Source organism: Pseudophryne corroboree, chromosome 4 (genome assembly GCF_028390025.1).
Source record: "Pseudophryne corroboree isolate aPseCor3 chromosome 4, aPseCor3.hap2, whole genome shotgun sequence".
NCBI lineage: Eukaryota > Metazoa > Chordata > Amphibia > Anura > Myobatrachidae > Pseudophryne > Pseudophryne corroboree.
The window spans coordinates 217152333-217168230 of record NC_086447.1 but is presented as its reverse complement, the minus strand read 5'-3'; the positions used below and the strand labels follow the sequence as shown (position 1 = coordinate 217168230).

The following is a 15898-nucleotide window of genomic DNA, read 5'->3' as shown; positions in this document are numbered from 1 at the left end:
CTAAATGTTTCATTTTCAATTACCAACTTGTTTAAAAGGGGAAATTGGAATTTAAAAGTAAGTCTAAAATATAAATTGTTTTATATAAAAATTAACAGGCATAGCATGACATATATAGGATTTTTTTCTATCTATAAATTCAAATTATCTAGCACTCATCAAAAACAGATTGCATGAAAGACCCTAGGTGCCTTCCAAATGAATAGCAAATTATGTTAGATACAAAATGCTGGCACTCAGTAGAGATGTGCACCGGAAATTTTTCGGGTTTTGTGTTTTGGTTTTGGGTTCGGTTCCGCGGCCGTGTTTTGGGTTCGAACGCGTTTTGGCAAAACCTCACCGAATTTTTTTTGTCGGATTCGGGTGTGTTTTGGATTCGGGTGTTTTTTTCAAAGAACCCTAAAAAACAGCTTAAATCATTGAATTTGGGGGTCATTTTGATCCCATAGTATTATTAACCTCAATAACCATAATTTACACTCATTTCCAGTCTATTCTGAACACCTCACACCTGACAATATTATTTTTAGTCCTAAAATTTGCACCGAGGTCGCTGGATGGCTAAGCTAAGCGACACAAGTGGCCGACACAAACACCTGGCCCATCTAGGAGTGGCACTGCAGTGTCAGGCAGGATGGCCCTTCCAAAAAATACTCCCCAAACAGCACATGACGCAAAGAAAAAAAGAGGCGCAATGAGGTAGCTGTGTGAGTAAGCTAAGCGACCCTAGTGGCCGACACAAACACCTGGCCCATCTCACGCAGGATGGCCCTTCCAAAAAATACTCCCCAAACAGCACATGACGCAAAGAAAAAAAGAGGCGCAAGCTCTTCCCGTCCAGTGTTGGGAAGGTCAGGCATCGCAACCGACACAATTGGACTCTCCTTTGGGATTTGTGATTTCGAAGAACGCACAGTTCTTTGCTGTGCTTTTGCCGCAAGTCTTTTCATTTTTCTAGCGAGAGGATGAGTGCTTCCATCCTCATGTGAAGCTGAACCACTAGCCATGAACATAGGCCAGGGCCTCAGCCGTTCCTTGCCACTCCGTGTCGTAAATGGCATATTGGCAAGTTTCCGCTTCCCCTCAGACGCTTTTAATTTTGATTTTGGGTAATTTTTTTACTGATCTTTTGTGTTTTGGATTTTACATGCTCTGTACTATGACATTGGGCATCGGCCTTGGCAGACGACGTTGATGGCATTTCATCGTCTCGGCCATGACTAGTGGCAGCAGCTTCAGCACGAGGTGGAAGTGGATCTTGATCTTTCCCTATTTTTTTAACCTCCACATTTTTGTTCTCCATATTTTGCGCACAACTAAAAGCCACCACAGGTATACAATGTAGATGGGTGGATAGTATAGTATTATATTACTTATGGACGACGAGTGACGACACAGAGGTAGGTACAGCCGTGGCCTACCGTACTGCTGCTTATATATATAATATACTGTATAACGGACCTGGTGGACACTGTCAGCAGACTCCTAAACTACTAGTATGAAGAAGATAGAAAAAAAAACCCCACCACAGGTAGGTAGGTATACAATTATGGACGAGCACTGACGACACAGAGATAGCCACAGCCGTGGACTACCGTACTGCGTCTGCTAGTATAGATAATATACTAAATATATTACTACTGTAGGTATATAATATAATGACGGACCTGGTGGACACTGTCAGCAGACTCCTAAACTACTAGTATGAAGAAGATAGAAAAAAAAACCCCACCACAGGTAGGTAGGTATACAATTATGGACGAGCACTGACGACACAGAGATAGCCACAGCCGTGGACTACCGTACTGCGTCTGCTAGTATAGATAATATTCTAAATATATTACTACTGTAGGATTATAATGACGGACCTGGTGGACACTGTCAGCAGACTCCTAAACTACTAGTATGAAGAAAATAGAAAAAAAAAAACCACCACAGGTAGGTAGGTATACAATTATGGACGAGCACTGACGACACAGAGATAGCCACAGAAGTGGGCTACCGTACTGCGTCTGCTAGTATAGATAATATACTAAATATATTACTACTGTAGGTATATAATATAATGACCGACCTGGTGGACACTGTCAGCAGACTCCTAAACTACTAGTATGAAGAAGATAGAAAAAAAACCCCCACCACAGGTAGGTAGGTATACAATTATGGACGAGCACTGACGACACAGAGATAGCCACAGCCGTGGACTACCGTACTGCGTCTGCTAGTATAGATAATATACTAAATATATTACTACTGTAGGATTATAATGACGGACCTGGTGGACACTGTCAGCAGACTCCTAAACTACTAGTATGAAGAAGATAGAAAAAAAAACCCCACCACAGGTAGGTAGGTATACAATTATGGACGAGCACTGACGACACAGAGATAGCCACAGCCGTGGACTACCGTACTGCGTCTGCTAATATAGAGATGATAAAGATGATAGAGATGAAAAAAAAAATATATAACACTACTGTAGGTAAATATTTATATAATATAATGAATGACGGACCTGCTGGACACTGTCAGGAGAATGCGTTTATACTATAGAATAAAAAAAAAAAAACACCACAGGAGTGTTTAACTTTTTCAGGCAGACAATATACTGGTGGTCACTGGCAGCAAAAGTGTGCACTGTACTCCTGCTATAACTGCACCCCAGTCTCCCCCACAATTCAGCTGTGTGAGCAGTGAGCACTCAGCACAGTCAGATATACATAGATGATATATCATGCAGCACACTGAGGCTGAGCACAGATATGGTATGTGACTGTGTATCGTTTTTTTTCAGGCAGAGAACGGATTATAAATAAAACTGGTGGTCACTATCAGCAAAACTCTGCACTGTACTGAGTACTCCTAATGCTCCCCAAAATTAGTAAATCAAGTGTCTCTCTAATCTATTCTAAACGGAGAGGACGCCAGCCACGTCCTCTCCCTATCAATCTCAATGCACGTGTGAAAATGGCGGCGACGCGCGGCTCCTTATATAGAATCCGAGTCTCGCGAGAATCCGACAGCGGGATGATGACGTTCGGGCGCGCTCGGGTTAACCGAGCAAGGCGGGAGGATCCGAGTCTGCTCGGACCCGTGCAAAAAAGGCTGAAGTTCGGGCGGGTTCGGATTCCGAGGAACCGAACCCGCTCATCTCTAGCACTCAGGCTTTGCAATATGAAGAAGATTACACCACAACCTGCTTCAATGTTTCAGTTTACGCAAACAAACTCTCCCGCGTCCGTACTGTTATGTGGAACCTGACTGCGCGCTAGAATTGCCACAACCAATAACAGGGTCATGGAGTCTAACCTTAGACTAACTTGTGGTTTTCACCAGGGACTCCTGCCTGGAGAAATGGACTTGGCAGTCACCAGCACGTGGGTCTTGGCCCCAGAAGTGAATTTAGATCTCACGGGGCCCTAAGCAAGATACTGATTTAGGGCCACCCTCCATCAAACAATCCAAAGCACTAGGCGGGTAATTCAGATCTGATCGCTAGGCAGCGATTTTTGCTGTCCTGCGATCAGATAGTCGCCGCCTACTTGGGGAATGTATTTAACTGTGTAAGTGTGCGAACGCATGTGTAGCAGAGATGCACAAACTGATTTTGTGCAGTCTCTGCACAGCCCAGGACTTACTCAGCCGCTGCGATCACATCAGCCTGTTCGGGCCTGATGTGATTGCAGCGGCTGAGTAAGTCCTGGGCTGTGCCTCCCTTCAAATGCTTGGACATGCCTGCATTTTTTTCAGACACTTCCTGAAAACGGTCAGTTGACACCCACAAATGCCCTCTTTCTGTCAATCTCCTTGCAAACACCCGTGCAAATGGATTCTTCACACAAACCCATCGCTGACCGGTGATCCCCTTTGCAGTCGACCGTCGCGACTGCGCATTGCGGTGCATACGCATGCGCAGTTTGGATCTGATCGTCCGATGTGCGGAAACACACAGCAGTGATCAGATCTGAATTACCCCTATATTTTATTCCTGATTTATGTCCCTTTCAATATTTGTTGTTTTTACTCCTTCTATTATAGCATATTACTTTCCCCCTTCACTGATTGCACCATGTCCCCTCACCTCTAATTTCCATTATTACACCACTAAGTTACTGCATTTTAGATCAGTGTTCCCCTCACTGAATGTAGCAGGTCCTCATACCCCTTCATTACACCCTCACTCACTGATTGCATTGTATTTGAGTGACCCAGGCTTACTGATTATAGTAATCCCTATTGCCTAAAATACTCATTATTACCCCCCTCACTCACTGACCTACTTTATAACAGCATTTTACAATACCCATTATTACACCCCTCAGTCAGTGACTGTATTGATTATATATCAGTGCACCCCTTCCCCCCATCACTTATTGTAGTGCCTGCTACAATGAGTGAGGAGTGGGAAGCACTGATATATGTACAGTATAATGCAGTCACAATAAAGGTACTGCAATATAATCAATACAGTCACTAACTGAGGGGTGCAATAATGGGTATTAAAAGGGGGGGGGGCTGGTAATAAAGGATGGGGGACGTACACTGGAAGACATCATGTTTTTCTCTGTACACGTTCCGGCTCCTCTCTCTGTGCATCTGGCATCATACGCACGTGTGTCATGATGGGTCACAAGCAAAATACTGCAGGACTGGGGACACAGGCATGCACTGGAGCCAGCATCCAACAGCTGTCTAATCACTGACAGTCTGCTGGGAGTATTCAGCCATACCTGCTGTGATATCCCATATAAGGTCATTTTGGAAAACAGTGTAAAGGCCAATGCAATTTTAAATAAAGTTTTTTTAAATTAAAAAAACAAAACAGCAGTCTGAGGAGTGATAGTTGGAGTCGTGGTGAGGACAGAGCATGTGATGGCATTAAACAGAGATGAGCAGCTAAGAGAGGGGAGACCCATAAGCTGAAAACTGACATAGGTAGCAGTGAGAGAGTAAGCAGAAGGGCGAGACTCAGCAGTGCAGCAGGAGTAACATAGAGTGAAATTAAGGACTGCATGACATCCTCAGCCAAGAGAGTGCACAGCAAGTGTCAGACGAGAGTAGAGAAACTTTATACCAATGCTGATTTCCCTACATCTGAGGGGAAACTACTCAGCAACATCCATTTGGGGAAGATAAATCCATATTTATTTATACAGAAACCTGCCCTATTGCAAAAGGACATTATGCTAGATTTGCTATACTTATACAGCATATTACTCGGGAGCAGCTCCAGTTCTGCTCATGGTTAAAGACAATGGCTGCATATCACTATTTAACAAGATAATTGGGCCCCAACATGACCCCCTGTAGTTACACCAAAGTTATCTCATATGTCTGCATAGATTGATTTTTTATTGTTGAGTAACATGGTAAATTTAGTTATATTTAGTTAAAGTGTCTGTGATGATCTTAAAGTGCATTTAGTGTCAGTGATTTTATTAGATTGTGTTTAAGTTGCTTGAATCAATTCTTCCCCTTCTCTACTGTAATCAGGTCCTTTTCTGGGTTATGGAGTAAACCATTTTATTATTTAATGCAAAGCCCTGTGTGCCTTTCTTTTTGTCTGAGGAAACCTTGCCTCTCTGTCAGGAATAGGCAAGAGCTGCTGCTGAAGGATGAATATCCTATCAAGGTACCGCTGACCTGTATCACATACTTTACACAGTGTAATACACTGCTTTCCGACAATTTCATTAGAGCTTGTGGTCTGGGGAAAATGTCCTTTATACAGCCTTGTCAGCAGGCCCCCTGGGACCAGCAAGACCCCCTGGGACATACATGGACCTACAGTAAGTAGCCGCTTTGGTTACCTTGTGGTAAATCCGCTTCTGCTTTACCTCCTGAGATGGTTCCAAGCAGGATAGCAAAGAGTAGCCGACACGCCAGGTCTGGTAGTGGAGCAGTAAAGCCATTGCCAAAGAGAATATCAGAAGTAAAGTCAGGTCACTAACCAAGGTCAATAACGAGCAGTGCAGAACAGAGCCAAGGTATAACACAGAAGAGAGGTCAAGAACAAGCTGGGGGTCATACACAGAAAGCAGCAAATAATGATCAGGGTATCTGAAAAATAGGAAAGGGAAACTTAATACTCTGGTAACTTCCTGTAGCCATAGTGAGGTTTAAATGTGCAGCCTGATCAGAACCACCCACCTCTAGTGATGTCAATGATCACATGACTTTAGATATAAGGAGCAGAGAGAGCCGGGCATTATCCCTAAAGAGGAGGAAGCACAGAAGTTGCAAACAGCATACTTGCTGACATCCTGGCTGCGCTCTCTGAGGGGGGGCACATGATTTTTGGGGACCTCCCAGCCATTCCGGGAGAGTAGGCAAGTATGCCAAACAGACCACAGAGTCAGTCAGGAGAAATAAAAAAAACCTAAGCCCTAGGAAGCAACTGCTAATGTGGTAAGCGCTTAATAAAATCCTGTGATGTTTGATGCAAACTGATATCAGTTATACACAGGTTTGATAGGCCTGAGTAATTGGGGAAGTCAAATCAGGAAGGCATGGCCAAATTTTGTTTAAAAAACACTATACACTGTACAGAGGGGCACCTGGGGCTGCACAGCCAGGGGTAAGTACGGGGGGGGGGGGGAGCAATCAGTACGATCCCTCCCACGGGCACGTGAGGAAGGAAGTAGCTGCTGCTGAGCAGTAGCAGCCTCCCTAGATCCTCTGCAGCCCAGCACACAGCGCAGGCAAGTGTAACAGAGGGTCAGTGGACCTGGACCAATGCCGGATCCTACAAGTAAAGAATATACACACTAGCTCTCTGTGCCCCTGGTTCTGGTCATATTATCCAGTCCTCTCATACTCTCTCAGCTGTCCCAGTAGAATAGATAGAGTCTCATGATGCAGCTGCTCTTAAACACTGTTGGCTGGGAGCTCCAGCTCTTCTTCTGCAACTTGGCCAAAGAGAGGACAAGACAATGCCCCCACCCATGAAAGGAGCTTCTGAGTGCCACTACTGTATATGAGTAAGGTAAGTAATAGGGTAGGGGGGAGGAATAGAAGGGGGAGGGGGACTGGAGGGGGGAGATTGATGGCAGCAAGGACAGGAAGCAGATGGCCAGCAGAGAGAATAGAAGGGAGGAGACAGACAGCAGAGAGTACTGGAGGGGAGAGATGGACAGCATCTTTCCCCTCCTATAATCCCAAAACATATCTTGGGATCCCAAAATTGTAGAACAGGAATCATGAAATCCTGGGATTACAAAATAATTGCGAGATTGGAATCCCTAGACATGTCAAACTAACCGGCCTGTAGTTACCCGGATGATTTTTGGATCCCTTTTTAAATAATGGCACTACCTCTGCTATACGCCAATCCTTCGGTACCATGCCAGATATAACTGAACTATTGAAAATCAAGTATAGGGGTCTTGCTAGTTGTGACCTAAGCTCTATAAGAACCCTCGGATGAAGTCCGTTAGGGCCAGGTGATTTATTAATCTTTATTTTGCGTAATCTCTCCCTGACTACTTCTTTGCTTAAACAAGTATCTAACCATGAATCCTTACTGTCGCTATCGCTATGCACTACTCCCACCATCAGTTCTTCTCTGGTGAACACTGATGAAAAAAATGTGTTCAGTATTTCTGCTTTTGATTCATCATCATTTACCAATACTCCAAATTCATCCTTTATTGGACCTATGTTCTCCTGTTTTAACCTTTTACTGTTTATGTATTTAAAAAAAAATGTAGGATTGGTTTTACTCTCTAGCAATTTGATTTTCATTTTCAATTTTATCTGCTCTTATTGCATTTTTGCATCTTTTATTGAATTCCTTGTAGTACTAGAATGAAACCTCCTTTCCATTAGATTTAAATGCTTTGAAAGCACGCTTCTTTTTATTAATTTCGGCCTTGACCTTCTTGTTAAGCCACATCGGTTTGAGTTTGGTACACCTGCACTTACTGCCCATGGGAATACATTTGTGAATATTGCTATCTAGCAACCCTTTTGAAGCATCCCAAGTGTTCTTACCATGAAACAAAACTTCCCACTCAATGGGGCAGATGTATTAACCTGGAGAAGGCATAAGGAAGTGATAAACCAGTGATATGTGTAAGGTGACAAAGGCACCAGCCAGTCAGATCCTAACTGTTAATTTACATATTGGAGCTGATTGGCTGGTGCCTTTATCACCTTGCACATATCACTGGTTTATCACTTCCTTATGCCTTCTCCAGGTTAATACATCTGCCCCAAAGTCGTTTAATGCACATCTCAGCTTACTGAAGTTAGCCTTCCTAAAGTTAAATGTTTTAGTTGAACCCTTATAGCTATGTTTCTTGAAACTGATGTCGAATGTGATCATATAGTGATCACTGTTACCCAAAGTCTCCCCAACTTTAGTATTCGATATGATGTCCACATTATTAGTAATTACTAGATCTAGAATATTTTCCCCCTAGTTGGGTCCTCGACTAATTGAGACAAGTAGTGACTTTTAACATATTTAAGAACCTGTTGCCCCTGGCTTTAACACATGAATCATTACTCCAATTAATATCAGGATAGTTAAAATCCCCAATCACTAGGATGTCCCCCAATTCCGCAGCTCTTTTGATTTGCTACAAGAGTTATATCGCTGCTCTCCCCCGTCACCCCACTGGTCTCCCCCCTCTCCTCCTCTCTGCTCCCTCATCTCAATCCGACTGTTTTTAAAGTCGTATTGAGATGGTCAGAAAGGGGGCCAAAACCTGTCGGATTTCAGCCCGTTTCCGCCAGAAGCACGCGGATAGACAGCTATTCCGCCTATCCACGTGCTTGCCGACAAGTTGAATTCCTCGACTTGTTGGATAATTTTGGGTTATATTGAATAGGTCGGAACCCCTTCCGACCTAAAAAAGTCGAAAACTGCCGTCTTTTCGACAGATGGCAGCTGTCGACTTCAATTGAATATACCCCTATATGTTTGAATGCATTTTTAGGATATTTGTGAACGTTACTGCCACTTAATGTAACTTCTCCCCACTAATAAATGAACTGCATAAAATATTGGCAATGAATTAATTCAAGCTAATAAATGCATTGTAAAAAAAGGTTTATTAACAGGATACAACAGTACATTTTATTTCTTAGGTCAGGTTGTAAGTTGATCCTTGAAATTATTAATTTAAACTCTTTCACTTACACCAATTTTAAAAAAGCCCACAAAGCACTATTAATAGAAATTCTGACAGATCAATTTAGAACTATAAGAAGTAACAATTATCCACAGGAATCATCCTTTTGGAGTTTGCTACAATGAGTTTTGAACACTGATGAATAGTTTGCCTGCAGCCAGGGGCGTAGCCAGAACTTTGTGGGCCCCATAGCAACATTTTGAAGGGGCTCCCATCCCAATGCTTCTAGAGAGACACTTCTTTGCAGCAGTTGTTAATTGTATGCTCTATAATAGTGCCCTAGTTCATTTTCTGAACCATAGTAGAGCCTTATTTAATGTTATGCCCCATAGTAGTGCCCTAGATTATTTTATGAATTGCAGTAGTGCTTTAGTTCACCCTATATCACATCTCAGATCTGCCAGTACACATTATGCCGCACAGTACCCCCTATTCACATTATGATATATAGTGCTCCCCGTTCATATTGTGCCTCATTACAGTGTCCCGGCTCATATTATATGATATAAAAAAAATGCCCTACAGTTCATTTCATACCACACTACAATGAGCAAGTCCAGGGGCATACCTAGATATATTGCAGGCCCCAAGGAAAAAGCTTGAAAGGACCCCTACGTACCACCCAATGGTGAAAAAAAATTATATAATCCATGTAAATGTGACAGGAAAGGTGGGCCCCTCTCAGCTCTGGGCCCCATAGCAGCTGCACTGCCTGCACCTATGGTAGCTACGCCCTTGCCTGCAGCCCTGATGCTTGCATGTGAGTAGAGAGGCAGCCTGACCATAAAACATGCCTTCTCTTCCGTTATGTGTGTTTAAAATGTAGGGGTGCTACTTGTACATAAAGGTGGATCTGGTGTATATCTTGTTTTATCTTTTGTAGGTCATGAAGAATGCAGAAGAGAGACCTGTGATGTCTGCAGGTCTGAAATTGTAAAAATTCCTGCAATGATGGTAAATCTTGTGGAGATGGAGCCCCTGTTGATTTATTTTCAAGAAGAGGTTAAGAACAGTGATCTGAAATGGCTGCATTGATGTCCTCAGTCCACCCAAAGAGCCTTTCCTCCAGACAGTGCAGAGCCCCTCTCCAGTTCATCCCCATGAGTTTTGGGGAAGTAAGATCTAGGCCTAGGGTTATGGAGAAAGATGTTATGGAATTATCGAAACTTCTTACATTCCAGAGACTTCTGTGGCTTATGAACATGTTGTTGCTCATGTTATCCACAATGAAAGCTCCAATAAAGTCTGCAGCTACTCTAATGGTGCCCTAATTGCCGGTGGCGATGGTAGCATCAGCAGGCTCTCAGTCCAGACAAATGCTACAGATCAGATAGGGCTATTCATTGAAATTAATATTAGCATTGTATAGGATGACTGTGGGATTCTTGGGAGCTTTATTGGCTGTTATATTATATATGTATATTTTTATGTATTAATGTGTTTTATAACCTGCCATTATGTAGCAGCTGCTGCACAATTTCTATGAACATAGGACATCAGTGTCCTATCGGTTTCTGGCTGTGTGTCTGCCAGTGAGCATGGTGCCAAACAAATGTACTGCAGGCTCCACTACTCCACGCTGGTAGATAACCACAAGAAGGCAGCAGTTATAAGGGAGAGTCTTCTCCAGTCCCTGAAACCAGAAGATGATGTAGACTGAGGTGAATGAATAACTAATTAATTTTTGTTTTCATGTCTCCATCTTCCATTATCTAAGCTCATATCCATTAGTTCTACTGTTTCATATCCAGATCCAGGTCATACTCCTGAGGAAGGGCCTGATTCAGAGATAGACGCAAGCCCAATTTGTGCACAGTTGAGCGATTATCTGCCAACTGCGCATGTGTCTGAGTAGCACTGCGCATGCGCCATAATGGTCTTGCAACGTCGGTAGCAGAGAGGATTTATGGCAAAGTGATTGAGAGTCAGAGACTGTTTGGTGGTGGTTATGGGCAGTGGCAGCAAAAGCGCAGGCATGTCATGCTCATTTTCACGGCATGTCCCAGTCTGCAACTGGGACCCGTATGCAGCTGCAATGGTTCCAGTCATCTTACTATCTGCGGTTAGGCTGTGCGACCATAGGGCTGTTTAGAAGTTTGATAATGGACTGATCTGTGAGCGACACTGCATCTTTGTACGCAGCCACTGGGACATTTACATTGGCATTATCGCACATCTCTGAATCAGGCACGAATCAGACTTGCTGAGTTAGGACATCACTTGACAGAAGTTACCTACTAGGTTCAGAACAGATATATAAGTTATACTATCATACATGTGGAGTTAAACCACTACATAAATAATACAACCTTTAAAGGAAATACCCAAATCTAACTCTCTGTGCACATGTTATATCTGCCCCTCCTGCAGTGCACATGGTTTTGCCCAACTGCTAACAAATTTGCTGCTGCGATCAAATCTGAATTAGGCCAGAGGCGTAGCTAGGGTTTCCGGAGCCCAGGGCCTGATGGAAAATGGCACCCCCCCAAAAAAAAAAACCCCCACAAAACCCCCAAAAAACACACAAAAAGAAGCATGTGCGCGCGCTTTCGGCGCGCGTGACGAAAATATGGGCATGGCCACACACCAGAAGGGGTGTGGCCACTGAAAATGGCCCACAGTGCCAGTTACATTGCCCCACAGTGCCAGATACAATGCCCCACAGTGCCAGATACATGCCCCACAGTGCCAGATACATTGCCCCACAGTGCCAGATACATTGCCCCACAGTGCCAGATACATTGCCCCACTCAGTGCCAGATACATGCCCCACAGTGCCAGTTACATGCCCCACAGTGCCAGATACATGCCCCACAGTGCCAGTTATATGCCCCACAGTGCCAGGCCCCACTCAGTGCCAGTTACATGCCCCATTTGGTGCCAGATACATGCCCCACAGTGCCAGATACAGTGCCCCACAGTGCCAGATACATTGCCCCACAGTGCCAGATACATTGCCCAACAGTGCCAGATACATTGTCCCACAGTGCCAGATACATTGCCCCACAGTGCCAGTTACATTGACCCACAGTGCCAGTTATAATGCCCCACAGTGCCGGATACAATGCCCCACAGTGCCAGATACATTGCCCCACAGTGCCAGATACATTGCCACACAGTGCCAGATACATTGCCCCACAGTGCCAGATACATTGCCCCACTCAGTGCCAGATACATGCCCCACAGTGCCTGTTACATGCCCCACAGTGCCAGATACATGCCCCAAGTGCCAGTTATATGCCCCACAGTGCCAGGCCCCACTCAGTGCCAGTTACATGCCCCATTTGGTGCCAGATACATGCCCCACAGTGCCAGTTATATGCCCCACAGTGCCAGGCCCCACTCAGTGCCAGTTACATGCCCCACTGTGCCAGTTACATTGCCCCACAGTGCCAGTTACATTGCCCCACAGTGCCGGATACATGCCCCACAGTGCCAGATACATTGCCCCACACCAGATACATTGCCCCACAGTGCCAGATACATTGCCCCACAGTGCCAGATACATTGCCCCACAGTGCCAGTTACATTGACCCACAGTGCCAGTTACATGCCCCACATTGCCAGTTACATTGCCCCACAGTGCCAGATACATGCCCCACAGTGCCGGTTATATGCCCCACTGTGCCGCCGGCGCCCCCCCCCCCCGGTCACTCACCGGCCGCTTGTTGTGTCTATGTGAGGGGAGGAGAGCGCAGCGCAGCACCTCTCCTTCCCCTCACCGCTCCAGGTCTCCGGCGGCTGTCTGGCGCCGGTTCGCTAGCCAATCAGAGCTCGCGGACCGGCAGCCAATCAGGAGCCGGTCCGCAAGCTCTGATTGGCTAACGCTGGAGACCGGGCGGACACAGCTTCCAGCGGCGGTGAGGGGAGGGAGAGACGGTGCACTCTCCTCCCCTCACACCTCGGGTTGACAGGGGCGAGTGGAGCATGATGCCCTGGCCGCCGGCAGCGCCCCCTCACCTGGGCCTGCCAAGGCGCCCAGGGCACGTGCCCCACTCGCCCTACCCTAGATACGCCTCTGAATTAGGCCCATTATCTCCTTTGCAATGCTCTCTGGCAGCAGCCAGTATAGCTACCTCGGGATCAAACCTCTCAGCATGTCATGTGATGGAAAAGGGTTGAGAAGGTGGGGAAAGGATGTCACAGAGGAGACAAAAAACACATTGGTCTCAATCCAATTACCCGCAAAGGGGAAGCGTTGCTGTTGCTGAAGCATGTAAACACTGGTAACCATACCTCAATTCATCTCCTTTTGGACCTGATCTCACCCTGGTCTACCAGAACAAGAATCTGCAAGTCCCGTGGTACCGTAAGTGCAGCATACAGCTATACTTACTTGCACCACGATTAACTTGTGGATAAATGTTTTGAACCCATTGTCTGTATGCCAGATACAGACACAGTCAATATGGTACAAAGTCAGACTAACAGCTCTCAGTATGTCTTGTGAAGCCTGTAAGGAGTGTAACAGTAATTAAAGAGCTCACATGGGAATTCCAAGACATCTCTGCTCACTATATCATGTGCCATGTGACTGTGGTTGCCATGATATTCATATACTATGTATAATTGCTAATAGCAGTCTGAAAAAATCAAACTATGGGAAAATGGTGAGTAGCGACATTTTCCATATAGCCTGCCTGTTAGGCGCCGCGTTGCCCGGTGCCTAGCAACTAGGGACGCCGTGCGCGCTGAGCCGCCGGGTCCCTAGCAACGCTAGGACGCCGTGCGCGCTGAGCCGCCGGGTCCCTAGCAACGCTAGGACGCCGGGCGCGCCGAGCCGCCGGGACCTTAGCAACGGGGACGCCACAGGCGGACCGCGTTCCCCGTTGCTGGGTTAATTAATTAGTGTGCACACATGTTTCTCTGGTCGTGCAGCAAGGCAGCTGCACGACATTTATTGTAATCAGGTTCTGTACTCTGATTGGAGGATTCCCTGCTAAATGCCTTCTCAGGATCTCACACAGACGCCGGTGATAGTTTCCTGCATGCTGCTCATGTTGGTGAACGTCTGTTCCTGGTCTGCTGTGCCCGGTCATTCCAGTCCTCTGAGTTCCTGAGTCTTGGTGTTTGTCATCTCATCCCAAGGAGTTCTCCTGGTCCTCATTTACCAGTGACAGTCTTTAGAGGATCTCGTTTGGTTTCGTGAGTGGCGGCTCTGCCGCGTGCTGCGGCCTAGGCCGCTTAATATTGTGTTCTGGTTTTGGAGCATTTGCGGAGGTATCCGCTTCCACAGTCCTCTCCGGAACTCGGCGGTGCCGTGTAGGAGAGTGGACAAGTGGAGTATTTTGGTTGTTCTTTTCCCTGGCGGTAATCCGCGCATACTTTAGTTTTAGGTTTGTTAGTAGCCCCTGGCCTTGTTGTTTAGTTAGAGGGCCCCTTGTTATCACCCTGTCTCGGTTCACTCTTTGTCTCTCATTAAGACCTGAGGGGGCATCGGAGTTGGGCAGACGTAATCCGCCCTTAAAACGCGGCTGCCATGGGCCCAAGCAACCATAGTCTCGCAAGAGTGTACTGACAGCACGGGCGAGACAACGGAGATAGGGCGCCAGGGGCTATTCCCATTCCTTTCCCCTTTCCCAGCATTACGTTCTGGTATTCAGGTCCTTTCATATAAGATCACCCCAGACCTGAGTATTAGAATCATAACATTATCACCGGCCCAAAACCTTTAAAAAAAAAAAAGGGGGGGTTTTGAATTTTTTTCCCATTTAGTTTTGGTGAGAGTTAACCGGCTTCATGAATCCGGCAGGGTTAGGACCAAATCCCGGTCAGCTTTTAGTTAACCAAATTCAAGAACTTACTCAGATGGTTCAGGACCTTTCTCTTTGGGTGAGATCGCAGGAAGATCTTTTGCGAGCCTCCCCGAGGGTGGTCCCAGAACCAAAGATGCATTTACCCGACCGTTTTTCGGGTAACCGAAAAGATTTTTTTAATTTTTAAAGAAGCTTGTAAGCTATATTTTCGTTAAGGCTTAGTTCTTCTGGTACTGAATCTCAGCAGGTTGGGATTATTATTAGAGATGAGCGCCGGAAATTTTTCGGGTTTTGTGTTTTGGTTTTGGGTTCGGTTCCGCGGCCGTGTTTTGGGTTCGACCGCGTTTTGGCAAAACCTCACCGAATTTTTTTTGTCGGATTCGGGTGTGTTTTGGATTCGGGTGTTTTTACACTAAAAAACAGCTTAAATCATAGAATTTGGGGGTCATTTTGATCCCAAAGTATTATTAACCTCAAAAACCATAATTTACACTCATTTTCAGTCTATTCTGAATACCTCACACCTCACAATATTATTTTTAGTCCTAAAATTTGCACCTAGGTCGCTGGATGACTAAGCTAAGCAACCCTAGTGGCCGACACAAACACCGGGCCCATCTAGGAGTGGCACTGCAGTGTCACGCAGGATGTCCCTTCCAAAAAACCCTCCCCAAACAGCACATGACGCAAAGAAAAAAAGAGGCGCAATGAGGTAGCTGTGTGAGTAAGATAAGCGACCCTAGTGGCCGACACAAACACCGGGCCCATCTAGGAGTGTCACTGCAGTGTCACGCAGGATGTCCCTTCCAAAAAACCCTCCCCAAACAGCACATGATGCAAAGAAAAAAAGAGGCGCAATGAGGTAGCTGTGTGAGTAAGATAAGCGACCCTAGTGGCCGACACAAACACCGGGCCCATCTAGGAGTGGCACTGCAGTGTCACGCAGGATGTCCCTTCCAAAAAACCCTCCCCAAACAGCACATGACGCAAAGAAAAATGAAAGAA

General features: G+C 45.7%; 1 long non-coding RNA gene across 1 annotated transcript in view; it reads left to right on the top strand.

The window, feature by feature from the left end:
• The window catches only part of LOC134911278 (uncharacterized), an 81957-nt gene extending 71560 nt beyond the window's left edge, over positions 1-10397 (top strand). Inside the window, exon 2 of the long non-coding RNA XR_010176441.1 lies at positions 10021-10397. This is a non-coding gene — a long non-coding RNA (uncharacterized LOC134911278). The remainder of the gene's footprint in view (positions 1-10020) is intronic.
• Positions 10398-15898: the final 5501 nt, after the last annotated feature.